We start from the raw sequence: 16,553 nt of genomic DNA, 5'->3' as shown, positions 1-16,553 counted from the left end.
ATGTCTTTGTCTGATGTCGGTACAATAGACACAGAGATAGGACATAATCTGAATAGACCTTCATCACTTCCTCATAGTGACATGGAGCCAACACAGTGCAGGAACTGGTCGCTTTGTTATGACAAGTCTGTAGTCCTCAGTGAAGTTCATAAAATATATGAAGTGACTGCAGCCGAGTTCATCTTTTTCTGTTTTGATCGTCATTTCTTTGCTGATGATGAGTTTTTTTTTTAGCTCTGTTCGCAGTAGAATGGACATGTTTCCATACTGGATTAATAACCCAACGTCCAACTGTTACGAGTTTACTGTTTGTGCAAAGTCACAGAGGAACAGATGTGCAGGGATTCAATCAGTACTTTGAATGACAGGACACCCAGAATGTTTCCTCTCAGACGGAGCAGATGTGGTGTGAAATTAAGTGTGAATTCTTTCGTCTGCACAAGGTTTTTTCTCTCTCTCGCTCTCTCGCGTCCTCACTCCTTATTCTCTTCCTTTGTCTGCCGGTCAAATCTTTCTTTAACCCTTTTCCGCAGATCTGAAAAGTAATGGTAACCAAACTAAAAAAACTAAAAAAAAAAAAACTTCTACTTTAACCCTTTTCCGCAGATCTGAAAAATAATGGTAACCAAACTAAAAAAAAAAAAACTTCTGGAAGATGAAACATCCATTTGTGTTTCTAAGTGACCTTTGAACATGAAAACCCTGCTTCAATCAGCTACGAACCATGTCTATTGAAGGGTCACGAAGGTTTGTGACCTTTAAAATATGGGTCCCGAAAAAAAATTTTTGCGAAACACTGGTCTACAGGACCCACTGCTGATCACAACACGGTGACATCCACTGTCTCCACACCTACAAGGCCAACAAGGCCTGTATCACCACTGTGTTCTTGGCTGCTGTTTCCCTGCCTCCCAGTCTGACTCTGCTCCCTCTTCTACTGTTTGCCTTGTTCATTTTAGCAGAAATTCCTCCTTATTGTTCGGCGTGATTGAGTCGGGAGCCTCAGACGAGCCGCGTGGCCTTCAGACAGAGAGGGACTCCAGTCACAGCTGGCGCGTGGCGCCGCAGTAATGAGCAAACATGACGAGATGAAAGTGGGTCTCATCTGCCGTGTGCCGCAGCCTCCGGAGGAACCTTGAGGAAAAAGGAAAATTTACAGGTATTTATGTGGTTCCATAACCATCAGTGACCATAATTACCACTTTGTTTATTCTGTCACTCGAAGACTGAAATCAAACACGACTACACAATTGTCACTCTCACCCAGCAGTCCTGTGAGATTGTGATTAACAAATTATCAGCTGGGTTTCCTGTCACTGGTCCAGAAACTCAGCTGCGTTGCCAAACTTCCAGAAACTTCATCTGTTTCCACCTTTAAAGAGACATAATAGGACACCAAGCTCCAAAGGCGGGTGGAAATAATTCATTTGGCTCTGATGTGGATTTTTAACCTAAAACAAGAATCTTCGAGAAGATAGAAAATATATATATTTATATAACAAGAATCTTCGAGAAGATAGAAAATTTATATATTTATATCTGTATATACTGTATATATACATATATATTTGATATGTATATATGTATATTTACATATGTATATATTTTAAACTGTCTTTCCTTTGAACTGTGTTTGGGCATATGTTAAGACTGTACATGTGATTTGATATGAACTATGAAGAGGAATCTTCCATATTTATAACACAGGAATGGAATTATTTTTTATTTTTTAAAGAAAACCAAAATCAGAAGAGACTCATTTTCATCCTCTGTGAGTACAGTGTATCAACTTGGCACAGTAACTCGCAGCAAAGTTAATATTACAAATCAGTCAGTGGCACAAATTAGAGCCAGAGGAAGGGAAAGAAAAGACGAAGTTACCAGTTATATTCATCAGACACAGCTGTGTTTGTCAGCTCAGTGAACAAAGATTTTTCAAAGATACAAATGACAGGAAATAAGAAAATAACATTTCCTGCTTTCATTGCCTAATATCAGAAGACCCTTGTAAAAATGAGACATGAGGAGAAATGGCACTTCTCCTTCTATTACTTCTATCCTTTTTTCTTTCTGATTTTTTACCTTTGGTTCTTCCTCCTCTTCTTAATGTTCTTGTTCATTTTCTTCCTCTAGTTTTTGCTCTTCTCCATCTACTTTTGTCTTCTTCTTCTTCCATTACTCCTTCCCCTCCTGTTTTTAGTCCAGACTTGTTGCGTTGTGGATCTGAATTCAGAATTCTTCCATATCTTAAATTAAAAAAGTCAACTGATCATTAAAAGGTTCTTTTTCTGTCCTTTGATTGTTTTCATCTCTACATGGATACAAATCAAATAAAACCAAATCCATTATTTAATCTGTATCAGCGGCTCCGTTGATCTCACTGTGATGAAAAAGCTGTGAGTTTTTTCCACGACAGTCTGTTGTTTACTCACAGACACTGACATTTTGTGAAACTAATTTCACAGTGTTTTTATTTTGGATTTAAATTAAAAATCATTTGTAGGATTTGGGGGATTTGTGCGATCTCCCCCTTTTTTCCTCACAGCCTGTGTTTAATTCTAATGATAATCACCTTCTGGCCACATTTGCCTACTTTTTAATGAGACGGCTTAGCAGTTATTCACACGACAACAGGGAGCTCACACAGAAGGATGTGTGTCAGTGTGTGCTCAGAGAAACGAATGACCTGGAACTGTCAGCTTTATTCTATTTTGATTAAAAATAACATAATAACATAAAAGATCTTTGATGCAATATTAAATTAACTTAAATAAAATAAAATAATAAAATGATCTTTGACGCAATATTAAATTAACTTTAAAAAATAAATAAAACAATAAAATTATTAAATAAATCCAACCAAGAAAATCTGGAATCAGGAAATATGGTACTACTACTACTACTACTACTACTACTACTACTACTACTACTATTGTACTACAACTACCACTACAACTGTACTAATGTAATAATAATAATAATAATAAACTTCAGTGAGTGCATAATTATCAAACTATGACATAAATATATAAAATAATCTAAAGTGCGACACCACTGATCAGTGTAGTTTGTGCATGTTTGAATATTGCACTTGTGTTTTCTCCCTGTCTCCCTCTCCAGCCTCCCTGAACATTCCTCCCCCGCTCCAGTCGGAGCAGGAAGCAGAGAGAAAGTGTATTTTTGTTCAATTAATGCTGTTCCTACACAGTTGCCACAGAGCTGTCACGCGGCTGTTGCACAGAAAGCCTCTCTGACTATTTCCCCAACTGTCGACCAACATTTCTAACAATTAGGTTTTTTACTTCAGAAAGTAAAAATAATTAACTCAGGCAGCGGTATTTGAGATGCCACACAAATATTCAATAACATTTTGTTTGTTGTAGCTCCACTTCAGCTGTTGTTCCCTCTTATTTAAAACAGCCGTGCGACTTTATTCCCCCTGGTATTTGCTTCTCTGCATTTCCTCTTCACAAATCATCACCTCGGCTCCTGCAACAGTTCTTCGGCGCTCGCTCTTATTCACACACAGTTGACACCAGTAAATATCTCATTGGGAGATTCACCCTCGCAATGAAATCAGTTTGAAATATCTCGGAGGAAATTAAACTGCAAAAACAATATTGATGCTGGTGTCCTTGTGTTCACCTCCGGCTCCTTTCTATAAATCAAGAGAATGAAAATCTCTCCCGGCTGTGCTGTCGTTGTCATGCGGCACTCGAGGGTGGAGTGTTGAACTGAAACGTGTCACAGACGCCGGTGGTTTCTGACTCTTCTTCAAACCCAGGAACTCTCTACATGTTAACCCTGAGCCCTGGGTGTTTTTCTGGCCACAGGTGGAATCATAATTAATCACAGCTCAGTCAGTCACTGTAGTAACTGTTGTGCCAGCAGCGAGTGATTTCATTTCAACAGTCTGTTGCTATAGCAACCACTACTCACACGTCAGAGTTTTGAACTTGATTATTTCTTCATTAGCTGTGTCTTTAAAGCTCTTAGTCACCGGTGTCCAGATGTGAACGGATTATTGCACGTGTTACTTCATTAACACCAAAGTCATTTCACCTTTGGTCGTTTCTCATCGTTTTACATGGACTGGTCGATGCTGCATGGAGTGATTTTTTTTGCTTCAGTCTCAATGATCTTTTCTCATAAAATAAAACTGGACCCTGTCAGGACCAGTCTTCATGTTGAACCACATTTCTGACACCCTTCGTTAGACTGACCTGTTTACTGCAGTGCCTTCAGCTCACAGTAGAACTCACCTTCCATCCACTCTGTCTATATATTAGATGGATGAACAGTTGACCAGTGAACTTCAGCTGGTATCCCTGGTCTTTCAGCAGGTGGGTTCAAGCCGTGGCTCTTTCTTGCTAAGTTGCACGTTCTTTATGGTGTGTGTTGGTTTTCTCCAATAACAGGCAGACGGGGGATTGGGTTCATTGTTGTCTTTTAATTGACCATACGTACCAGTGTGTGTGTGTGTGTGTGTGTGTGTGTGTGAATGGTTGTTTGTATCTGTTAGTGGCTCTGTGATGAACTGCTAAACTGTACAGGATGTACCCCACCCTCACCCAAACTGCTGGGATTGGCTCATTCTCCCCCCACATCTCAGAACAGCAGTAGGCAGTAAAGAATTGATGGATGGAATTTCCCTAAACAACATTTAAACTTCACAGAGACAAAACTCTTTATGACCCCAGGCTTTAGCCTTTGGAAATATGTCACTCCTGGGCTCTCACTTATTAAATGAAACACTACCGCTCAGCAAAAGACAGAGTTTTAAGGCAACATAGGTGAAGTGTTATATTTATTTACTTTTTCATATCATAAATATACTGTCGTTTGTGCTGCGAGTATTTTTCCCCATCATCCATTTTAAAGTTTCATAAAAAAAATATATTGAAAAAAGAACTGGATTAAGATTCTCTACAGGTGCTCACATCCACTTTATCGTCGCTCCTTCCCAAAGTTGCGGCTGTGTGCACGGACAGTTCAGTTTTGACTGATATAAGAGCCGAGCCGATGAGTTTTCCAGCTCGAGAGCCACTGACTCGCTCCGTTTGCTCCAAAAGCAATTTGTCCTGAAGATGCGGACCTTCTGTTTGGAGGAGACGTTGATGCACAGCCGGCGTTTCACAACAAGAACTGAGAGTGAAATTTAGACACAATCCCATTTTATCCCTTGCTCCTCTGATTTTGGCCTCAACCTTAACGCTGTTTATCACGTTTGTGTGTTGAGAGAAACACCGAGACAACAGTCGTCACACAAACAGAGATTCTTAATAAGAGAATGCTCCTATCACGAGGGATTTACTAGGAAGAACAGTTCAAGGCCATCGGAGATATTACTGTTTATCCAGTCTTATCCAGTTCTGACAATGGTTCCAACCATCACAAAGCTTTATTTGTCACATGACATTTTTCCACTTGCTCATTCAGGGATCACCACAGCAGATCCTCCGCCTCCATCTCACCCAATCATCTGCCTCCTCTACTTTTATACCTTCAGTCTCCATGCCTTTTTTCATGACGTTAATACATCTTCCTTATTCTTTCTTCTTCCTTTCCTTGATTTCCCAAAGGAACTCCCAAGGGATGGATTAAGTTCCATCCATCCATCCATCTCTGGAGATGGTCTCCCTCTTTTCCTTTTGCCTGACATCTTCATTCCCCACATCCAAAGAGTTTAGCTGTCAACTAGACTTTCTCTTGGTAGAGGTTTACCACTAATGAAACTTCTTTCTAGCTCCAAGAAAAAGTCCAGTTGATTACAACTAAACTCTTTGGATAACATGACCTGGATCAATGAGAATCTTCACAAACATCTCCCACATCATTTGTAGAATATATCCAGTCCTTGATGTCCTTGATGTCCTCTCTAACTTTATCTCCAAAGTCTCCACCTCAACTGTCCATCCTGGTCACTCCCAGTGAAGATCTCAGCATCATCTCTGCCTCCAGCTCAGCCACTGTCTCTGAACCATACATCACAGCAGGTCTCACTGCTGGCATATGAACCCTTCCTTTAAACTTTACTGCTATTCTCCTGTCCCCCCCCCCCCCCCCGACATTCGTCTTTATCCATTACACGCTCCCCGCTTTTGACACCTCACCTCTTCTGTGCTGACCTCTCTCTGCTCTTATGCATATAAATATAAAATAAGGATTAAAGATACGTGACAAAAAATAGCTATATATAACACACAATATAAATATCTTATAAAATGTCACACCTTAAGTGTCCCTCCGAGTCTTCAGTGAAGTGTCATCATCCATCTGGAGTGAGTCATCCTCCCAGGAGTGGAGGAGATCTTATCTTTAGTAGCTTCCTGTTGCTCAGATACTCGTGATGGAGCCTGTGCTCGACCAGGAAATAAGAGAGGCCGTCGGTATTGTTAGCTGCGCAAGGTTGCGCGACATTAATGCAAGAGTGTAATATGTGAAATAGCGTAGGGGTTGAGTGTTAAATTACACAGGAAACAGACAAGGATGAAGGGCAGAACAGCTGGAGGAAGTGAGTCATCAGGGTTTTACTTTTATACGGTACATAATAACATACTGTGGACTTGAACGAAAGGATTTGTTTAAGGCGACGTCTTAGAGAAATCTGGGCCGTTAGATGAGTCTGACTGCTCTTGAAATTCTTTTTATTTATTCTGGGATCAGAGTGAATAAAACCACTGAGGACATTTAGAAATGTGTTGTTTTTCAATTCAAAACTAACTCAGAGAGTTCTACCTTTTCACAGATATTTTGAAGGAAAGAAACTTTTGAATTTTTTGAAACAAGTCTACATTACTATAATCTGATGTCAAGGTTTACTTCAATTAAGGAGCATTGTGAATTTCCTACCACTGCCAACACCACTCTGGCAGGACTTAATGGTCCTTTTCTTTGTCGAGAAACACTGACAGTTGAACAAAGAAAGCTTCCGCGCTGCTCTAAAGTCTATGAGATCATACTTTTAGTTGCGGAAGCTTTTCGACTTAAAGATGAAGAGTATTAAATTCGACCTCTTTCTTTCTCTGACAGCTTTCCTGCTTTTTCTATTGATTTTTTTATAGGATAGTCCTGTCTTGAATAACACTTCAAATACATGTCACTTCAGTAACATATTTCTGCACGTTCATTTAAATAAGATTTAGTCAGGTGATGCACCCACTTCACCACCGCCATGCCTCCACAAACTGTTGACATTCACACAGTTGACACAGTTCTGTCGTCACCGGACCTTCATTCAATGAGTTTTTTTCAACGCTCAATTATCTCGTCTTAAAAACCTGCATCGTTAACCCAGCGGTCTTCATGTTGAACAGTCATAGACTCTGCCCGTTCCTCAGCATCAGCAGCTGCTCAACGTGTCCCTCACTGAGACCCACATCCTGCTGCATCATCGCCTCGCAGTCAGGACTCCAGAGCTGCGTCGTCGTTTTACTGTTAACAAACAGGACAGTGATTGGCAGCTGGTCCAATTACAGCAGCAGCTGACTGACACCAGTGCAGGTCATCAGATTCCCAGTCAGTCTTCAGGTTGTCCACTAGTCTCATTGATTCTAATGCAGAGGAGTCTATTGGAGGCTGACGGGGGGATGTTACTGACCAGGGCCAGACGAGCTGGGCTGTATGTAATGATGCATTATGGGAAGTCGGTAGTGTTGCTTTAAGGGTACCTTCTGTGTTGTAGTATATATATCAATATATACAGTATAGATATCATTATATCATATATATAAATATATATCAAATAAAGCAATTGTATGAACTTAGGATGCCCCAGTATCATGCTCTGATACTTTATTCAAATATTAATACTAGAAAACATTTCTCGCTCCAATGACCAAAGTATCATGCTCTGATACTTTATTCAAAAGTGTTTATTTATCTCTATTTTTTAATATCGTCTTTACTTAGTTTATTTGATATTACATCTGATGTGACAGTTTAAAGATCCTTTTTTTAATATTTACCAATTTTCATAGTTGACGTTTAGACTAAATATCATTGAATATTTATCCAGACAAAATCTCAAGAAGCTATCAGTACTTGGTAAATGCTGTTTTTTTTTTTAAAAAAAAGACAGTCTAAGAGTTCACCAAATAGTTTTTAAATATATACTCACAGTATTATTTTTGTCCAGGAGTAAAAATCCCACCTCATGCATCAAAAGACAGTCTAAGAGTTCACCAAATATTTTTTAAATATATACTCCCACCTCATGCATTGACGTTGATCCAAATGTGAGCTGTAGTCTGACATCTAGATACATGAAACATATTATAAAAAATATTAATTTCCTCATTTTAATGTTCACTTTTTTCCATTCCATTAATTTCTGCCATGTACTACAACCTCACACTGTGCTGCTCTGATAATGAATGAGTCTTTGTTTCAATCTAACCGAGGCTCAAGTGCACAATCGTTTCCACTAATCACTTTCTTTTTCCTCCATTAACCGCCGTGTCACAGAAACAGTCACATGACCCGAAATCAATGGTGCATTTCTGCCTCTGTATGAGATTCATAAGTTTCTTTGATCTCATTACGGCTTTTAATTATGACCATTACGTCAGTACTTTTTCTTAAACGTAATTGACTTTGACATTTAGCATAAAATAATTAAGTGAGCATTAGAATTCAAAAAACATATGTAGTACATCTGGGATTTTTCAAAAGTAGAGATGCTAAGGTAAAATCTTAAACTACTAGCACTGCTAGTATTTATTATTAAAGAATAATAGCTAAGTTGGAACTGTGGAATATTAAGATCCATGGTGTCTGTTGCATCAGAAGAAATACAGCATCACTCAGATCATTTTGGTTGTTGTGGCAATAATTTTAATATAAAACTAATAACTGCATGACAAAGGTGTATTATATCTGTGCAGCTCTACTGCAGTTTGGACAAAATTCAAAACCTGAATCATTTTCCCACCGTTGCTCTTTTTAAGAAAGAAGCCTCGCGGCTGAACCTGCGATTAAACCGGTTCACTTTTGAGGTTATTGTGTGAAATGACTCCCAGCATGACACTGTTAATCCACATTGTTATGCTAAAATGACGGGATGAAAACAGTGTCCAACTCTCCTCGAACGAGGATTAAATTTGAAACCCTGAAGTCTCCTGTTGATAAACTCTCAACTCTAACATTTGCCCACGGATTTGAATAAACTATGGAAAGCAGCCTGCAATCTGGGCTGGAAAATAAAAGACATTTTCATTCTAGTTCAGGCAGGAAGGAATGACAATGACAAAGCTGCACCAATGAGGTTTTTTTTTTAACTTGTATCATCTAGCTGTTTATGATGCATTTATTCAAAATCAGACATTATTATCGTTCTGTTTTATAATTGATGAAAAAAACCCTAAAAAACAGGCATATTGATGTGATCGATGAGGATAATCAACAAACTAAATTTAAATAATTGAAAATCAACCACAATTAATCATATTTTTATACACAGTTTAACAAAATGGAAAACTTAGTAAAATTTTGGCTAATATTATACACAGTTTAACAAAATGGAAAACTTTTGGTTAATATTAATTATTTATTTTTTAAATTTTTTCTGATTCCATTATGAGCTGATCCTGACCCTCCCCCAGCCTCAGCTTCTTCATTGGGTTTAATCTGCAGTCTTCAACATTGCAACAGTGCTCTCTACTGGTCTTTTTTTTCTCAACACTTGTTGTGTTTACTGTCACAGTAAACACAATTCATTTCTGGTTACTGCTTTGTTTACAGTCTACCTGGTTATTGTTGACTTCACTGTCAATTTCATGTAGTACTCTGGGGAGAAAAACCAATATTTACAAATCTATCATCCAAATTACTCTTTTTCTCTTTTTTCAGTGCTCAAGTCAGGAGGGTTGAAGCATTGGAGAAAATAAGAGGGGGGGGGGGCAGCACCTCTTGTGGAGGCATCATTTCCCATGTATCTGTGTCAGTTTACGTGTAGAGCCGTCAGCTAACAACCGACAGATTCAGGTTTTTTGTGTTGATGCAAATATTGACCTTGCACCGTGTTATTTCGCTGCAGCCTTGAACGCCTCTGTTTGACACTTCAATTACAGCATTTCCACAGAACTGGCTTCAGGTGATTCTCACCGTTTCAGTTCTGTTCACTGACTTCCACCATGTCTTCACACACGTATTTACTCTGCTGCTGTCGTTGCCGTGGACGCTCAGACTTTTTATTATGTCAAACACGGAAAAACGGAAATATGACTAAAATTGATGAAGGACGATATCAGTAGTTTGGACTGATACAGTACAGGTGGTAAATGACGTTAATGGTTTCTCACAGGCATGTGACACCTACGTGTGTCTGCAGGCTGCTATTAAGAAGGTGATGGCTGATAAAATCCATGGAGACAGCCAAACAGGTGGATGTGCTCCATCTGCCTCCCCTGAAGTTAAGGAATTATGTGGACCTTTTTAATTAGCAGCATAATTCCTGGCACAAAGAAGATGTGTAGTAAAATGTTAGAAACGTTTGGAGCTCCTGAGGCAGCTGGGGTGACCTTAAGGCTGGATGGCATTAATTCATTTTTGAAATTAATTACATTTTAATTAATTGTAGTCATCCAATTCTCTAGCATTAAAGTGCATCTCAAGATTGGGTTTGCTAGAGTTAAATTGAGTACTTCAAGAAAAAAAAAGTTTCTGTCGATAAAAGGAACTTTGGCCTGATTGTTTGTGATTGGTTAACTAAAGGAGTGTTTCCCAAACTTTTTTCTGGAGACCCATGTTTTAAAAGTCACAAATCTACGCGACCCAAGTCAATGGACAACTCTAAACAAGGACGTCAGTATTTCATAATTTGTGTAAGATGGACAAACAAACTGGGTTACTATGACAATTAGAGCTCGGTTCTTCATCTCTCAAGTCTGACGACATCTGTGGAAAACGTTTGGGTTCCGGAGTGCTTTATTCTCCGAGGAGTGACAATGAAAGCTTCACAGCTTCCTGCTTCAGACCTTGGTGAATTCATTCCAAAGGTGTTGCTTCACCAGTGTGATGTGAAAGGATTAGGACACTTCCATTTCTATTCTTAACTTCCTCTCAGAGCTCCATTCACTATCTACGCAATTATTCCCCCGTCTGTGCAGCGCCGTATGAAGCCGCACTGTTTGGTTGAAGGCCGCCGCGCCTCTTCACGCGAGCATCTTTGAAGGCGACTGATAAAGGTAATTGTAATTGAGTGCTGTGGCCCGCCACTTGTGCTATAATTGACTCAGTACAACTCAGCACTAACGCAGCTCATACAATTCACAGGAGGCGCTAGCGCAGTATTTTCAAATCCATCTCATTACAGTCAATCAGACGCCAGAGCACAGAAGTGCATTATGGTCCCACTTACATTAAACAACGTCCTACAAGGTTCTCCACCAGGTTGGAGAAATACAGCCCTGTTGTACACAGTACGTGAAAATGAGGTAGTGGTATATGTTACAAGAGTTTATTGTCCAAGATATGAATGCAGCACTTCAGACTAAGAAATGATCACTAAGAGAAGAATTCTGCTTCTTCTTCGTCTTTCTCTTCTTTTGCCTGTTACCTTAAAGATCAGCCAATCATCTGCCTTCATCTTCTCTGAGGTCTTTCTCCTCTCCTCCCACTGCTTTGTCAAATATTTTTAGCACAAGTCTCCTCAGCACATGTCCAAACTATTTCATCTTTTTATTTCCAAATTACTTTGTTCCAGCTCTATATTGTTTTGTAAAGGTGCCCTGATAAAATAAAAAAATAGAAAACAGTGAAATATGTGTTTGAACCCGGGGTGCCCTGACACCATTTTTTTTAAATAACTTATCGGAGTAAAAAATATTTTTTGTTGCGTACTTGCAGAGACAGAAATCAATACTGCTTTAGTTGGGTTTTAATAAATATGCAACGGACTGAAAGGCATTGATTGGTACTTGCCTCAGTTCTATGAGCTCTACAGTAGGTGCTGATGATCAGTGAGAGGAGAAACCACAGTGAAGACACTGAGCTGGAAAATATTTACTGCCATTTATTTTTCATTTCTTAATTCTTTCTTAATCAAATATTAGCAAATATGTTAATGCTCAGTCATAAGGACGGCCTGTTGTGTAGAGTTACATTCATCCTAAAGTCTGTCTTTCTCATGTATAGAGTGTATTGACCTTCAGTGAGTCACTCTGCTCCTCTTTATGAACAGATATATGTTCCACTGGTCTCAGCACAGCAGGCACGACACAGCGCCATTATTAGAAGTGACTGTGGCTCTGTGGGCGGTCCACACTATAGGTTTGAAGCAACTTTCAGGGACATCGATACGGTCGCTTCAGAAGCAGCATAATAATGACTGGAACTGTCGGGTTGCTCTTCAACTTTTATTTTATTTGAGGTTTCTGTCATATGGATTCAGCTGTCCATCGAGTTGGATGTGGTTTTGTTTTTTGAAGGATTTTCTGTATCGATCTATGGAGTATATTTATCAAGAACTATTTGCGTGTTGCATTAGGTATTGTATGTACTGTGTAGGTGACTGTTTACTGGGAGACTTACTTTTGTAAAGTCAGTGGTTATGTGTTTGGCATGGGCAAACTAAGGCCCATGGGCCAGATGCGGCCCATTTAGCTTTTTAATCCGGCCCACTAGACTTTTCCATATCTTATAATTTATTTATATTATCATTATGCTTCTGCCTTTTCCCTGCAATACCCATATTTCCTCAATAGATGGCGTAGAAAATGATAAAAGCATTTTAGCATTTTAGCCTTTATGCAAGACTATTCTCATGTCATTTATCTGTGTTCACACGAACGCTCCATCTATCTGCTCCTGACCCGGCCCCCCTGTTCAATTTTAGGACAATTGTGGCCCGCGAGTCAAACGTTTACCCACACCGGATATAGAGTTGCAGTATGATGCTGTACATTGTCAGTAGAAAAGTCATATCAGGGCGTTGAGATGGTATTTTAGGCTCAAGGTTTTAATCCTAAATCCAAAAGTGGAAAATAAAAAAAAGCCAGCAGCATTCAGAACATCCAGCATGGAGAATCACTTCTCACTCTCACAGTAGGAGTATCACAGAACCACTGGCTGTTCTACCTGTGCTCATCTGCTGTTAATCTAAGATTGCGCTGCAAAAAGGCAAATGTGGCTGAGGACCCACTATTCTACACCCAACACCGATTTCAATTAACTGCCTACTGGAAAACGAGCCGTTGGGAAATAAGGCAAAAAACAATAGAAACAGCGGCTATTAGTACAAATGGTTTGATTGAGAACGTTTGTTATGATTTGCTGGAGCAGAGCAACTTACTGTGAAAACGTTTAGCAGCAGTGGTGGTTCAGGGTGGTTAGTAATAATGTGCAAAAAAACAAAATAGAGAGGCAAGAGATGGGCATCAAAATGGTCCATATGCTGCTGAAGTTTAATAACCAAATAAAAAGTGAGTCAAACACAGGAATACAGAATAACCTCCATTTTGGAGCCTCCAGGCAACAATATGTTCAGTTTAATCAGATTGTTGTGTCTCATTATTGTGCATTTGGGACCAAACCTAAACTAAAGGAATAGTATTTTCTCCACTCCAGATGAATCAGTGAAGCCTCCCAGGTGACCTTCTCTTGTATCCGTTGGTATATTTGATGCCAAACAAAGAAAAGGAGGAAATCGCTTTAATAGAAAGTATCACAGATTTAAAACTGTTTTCCACAAATGATTATACTCAGTGCAGCGTGTAATTATGCTCATGGCTTGGCTTTATTGCCAACAAGCTACATTTTTGCAACTCACCAACATTAACCCACTAAAATAATAAATTACTTGTATTTAAAATATAACAAAAAACACCCCTAAAGATACATTAAATAAAAGATAAGGTTGTAAGTGTCCAGTAATTTTGTATCTATTGCAGTCCATTAATATGAAATGCTGCATACACTTAAATTAAAATAAAATAAAGTCCATGCTTCAATACAACAAATAGATACCTGCTGTGAGAAACATCCAATATTTGAAGGATCATCAATTTAGTTTCAGATATTGACCATATAAATAGGTGTGTACGATTGTCTGCTGCGCGTTCTTTAAAATGACTGCAAGGATGAAAGGTCAGCTCTACCTCTGAGTTATTCTCACTGCAGACGTCCAAACACTAAAGCCTGAAGCTATCAATTAAGTGACACAGCTCAGAGACGGTAAACAAGCTGCACACTGGCGACTTCAAGTGATGTAAGGGTTGCCTTTAAGTGGTGTTCAGCAACATCAGTAGCTGCAGGTGTTTCCTCCCCCCACTGTATCTGTGAGCGGGCAATAAAACAGGAGTGAGGGCGGTCAGAGAAACACAGTTGACCGGGCCACCGGTGAAAACTGTGGCTGTGAGTCTGGTCCCTCTGGGAGATACTGTAGAGGGAGCTGAAGAACAGCAGCTGTGGAACACCGTCCTCTCTGTCTTCTCTGGTTTTCTGGATGGCCACCAACCCTGTGTCTTCATGGGGCCATAATGGTTCTGTTTGTCTGAGTAAATCAGAGAAATCTTCCTCTTCTCCTCACCCCTTTTCTCCCATCCCTCCTCTCTGACACTAACAGCCCTCCTCCCTCTCTCTTTAGTAGGTAATTTTCCTTCCACTGACCAAAAGAAAATCTGCCACCGCCTGAGGAACAGTCTAACCTTGTCCCAAAGCAATTATAAGCCTGGCTAAACATTTAACAGACTGATAGAACATGGCTCCCTTCCTCTTCTTCCTCCTCTTCACAAAGATTACAGAATAGGAACAACCGTACCGCAGCTAATCTATTTAAAGAACTTTTTCTGAAGCTCTGTAGTTGAGTTGTGGACAAACTGAGTTTGATTACAGCTTAAAATCTTGTGTGTAGAGAGTAGGAGAGTCAACGTTGTTACCACATGTTGAATAAGAACAAGTCTTATTAGAGCAAATCGTTATGTTGATATTGTTTCTAAACACTTTCTTTACACTTAAACCTAAGATTTTATGTATTTTATGCAAGGCTTAGACTTCAACACATACTTCTGATCAACTAAATGCAGAAAAAAATAATTTATTAGAAACCCTCCAGTTTCTTATTTCTGGCACAACATTAACACTGATGCACAAACTCCAGCCCAGGAGGTGGCAGTAATGGGCCCTATACACATAGAGTCTCATATATATTTCCAAATCTTTTTGAAAGTTAAATTTATCAGACTTGGAAAAAAGCATTTTTCAGTCACGGAGGAAAACAAATTTTATTGCCTCGGTTGTTTTTGCTTTATAAAAAGTTTGCTCCCATTAATATCAAAAAGCTTTTAGATCAATTACAGTGGAAGGGTAAATAATAATAATAATAAATCTACCTGTCTGGACTGTTTTGTGAGTAATGTGAGATTGACATTTCATATTTTTTTCACATTTTTAATATATGGTTACCAAAGTAAAAAAAAAAACAAACCTCAAATATTGTTTATCATAAACTGTGGATCAAATTAAGATGATGTAGCTTTTTTTTTTTTTTTTTACACTAAAACAATTCCATGTTCTCGATATTTCCTTGCTTCCTGATGCTGACCTATTGTTCAGGAAGACAGTTTTATTTTCCCCCGGGGGAAAGTGGTTCAGCTCTGCTGCTGAGCCAGAATGTATGAAAATGGAGGTGACAGGGTGCTGATGAGGAGGCCCGGAGCATCACCTCCAACCATCCTGCCCTGCAGTGCTCCACTTAGCCATCCAGTAATGAACTGTGAGAGACTGTGCTCCCTGCTCAGACGTCTCACACACACACACCCACACACACCCAATCCGTCTTTCCAAACCTCTTCCTCACCCCAGAGACAGACAGCGCCGTGCAGAGTGTTTAGTATTCAACTGTCACATGACTTGTTTTGTTTTCACACAAATAACACGTCGTGCGTGCTTCCTCCGTCGGCCTCCTTCATTACACAGGTTTAAAACAAAGGCAGGGAAACATGAATTCAACCGGAAGTTCAAAAGGCCTGAGTGGCTAAGAAGCAAAGTGAGAGTTTAGTGACTGGATACTGATTAAAACGTCCGTAAATATAAATATTCATGCTGCGCGTGTGTGAATCTGGGTAAATGTGTGTCTTTCCATTCTAAGCTCCTGTACCTGGGAGACTGGATCTCCCTCTCCCTCCATTCCCTCCCTCTCCCTCCCTCCCTCCGTGTCTCCCTTCTTCTAAATCCCTCAAACCCACTGATGGAGAACACCACCTCCGTATGTAAGCTGACAGAGGATTTCTTCTCCTTCACCCCATCCCTCCTTCTCAATTCCCTCAGCCTCCGTCTTATTACATGTTTTTTTTTTTCTCCCAGCAGTCAGAAGGTAATATCCACAGAGTAGCAAAGCAGGAGCGATTGTTATAGTTGCCAATATTTCAGGGACAAATACTACAGTATGCAGCTATGCAGTTGTTCCTGGAACATAAACCCTGGTATGTTACATTTCCATTGTTAAAATAAGCCGTTGTGTAACATACACCAGCATTAGTGTGTGTGATGGTGTGTGTGTGTGTGTGTGTGTTGAATGTATAGAAAGGGAGTTCCCTGCTTTGACTTCCACTGAG

At 39.5% G+C, this 16,553-nt stretch overlaps 1 long non-coding RNA gene across 6 annotated transcripts in view; it reads left to right on the top strand.

The window, feature by feature from the left end:
• The window catches only part of LOC103383617 (uncharacterized), a 94,093-nt gene that overhangs the window by 43,501 nt on the left and 34,039 nt on the right, over positions 1-16,553 (top strand). For 5 of the 6 annotated variants that reach the window (XR_003050662.1, XR_003050664.1, XR_003050663.1 and 2 more), the window contains exon 2: positions 960-1,159. This is a non-coding gene — a long non-coding RNA (uncharacterized LOC103383617). The remainder of the gene's footprint in view (positions 1-959; positions 1,160-16,553) is intronic. The other variant, XR_522025.3, reaches the window with a different exon arrangement.

Source organism: Cynoglossus semilaevis, chromosome 9 (genome assembly GCF_000523025.1).
Source record: "Cynoglossus semilaevis isolate Cse_v1.0 chromosome 9, Cse_v1.0, whole genome shotgun sequence".
Classification (NCBI taxonomy): domain Eukaryota; kingdom Metazoa; phylum Chordata; class Actinopteri; order Pleuronectiformes; family Cynoglossidae; genus Cynoglossus; species Cynoglossus semilaevis.
This window is presented reverse-complemented; position numbering and strand designations above follow the sequence as displayed.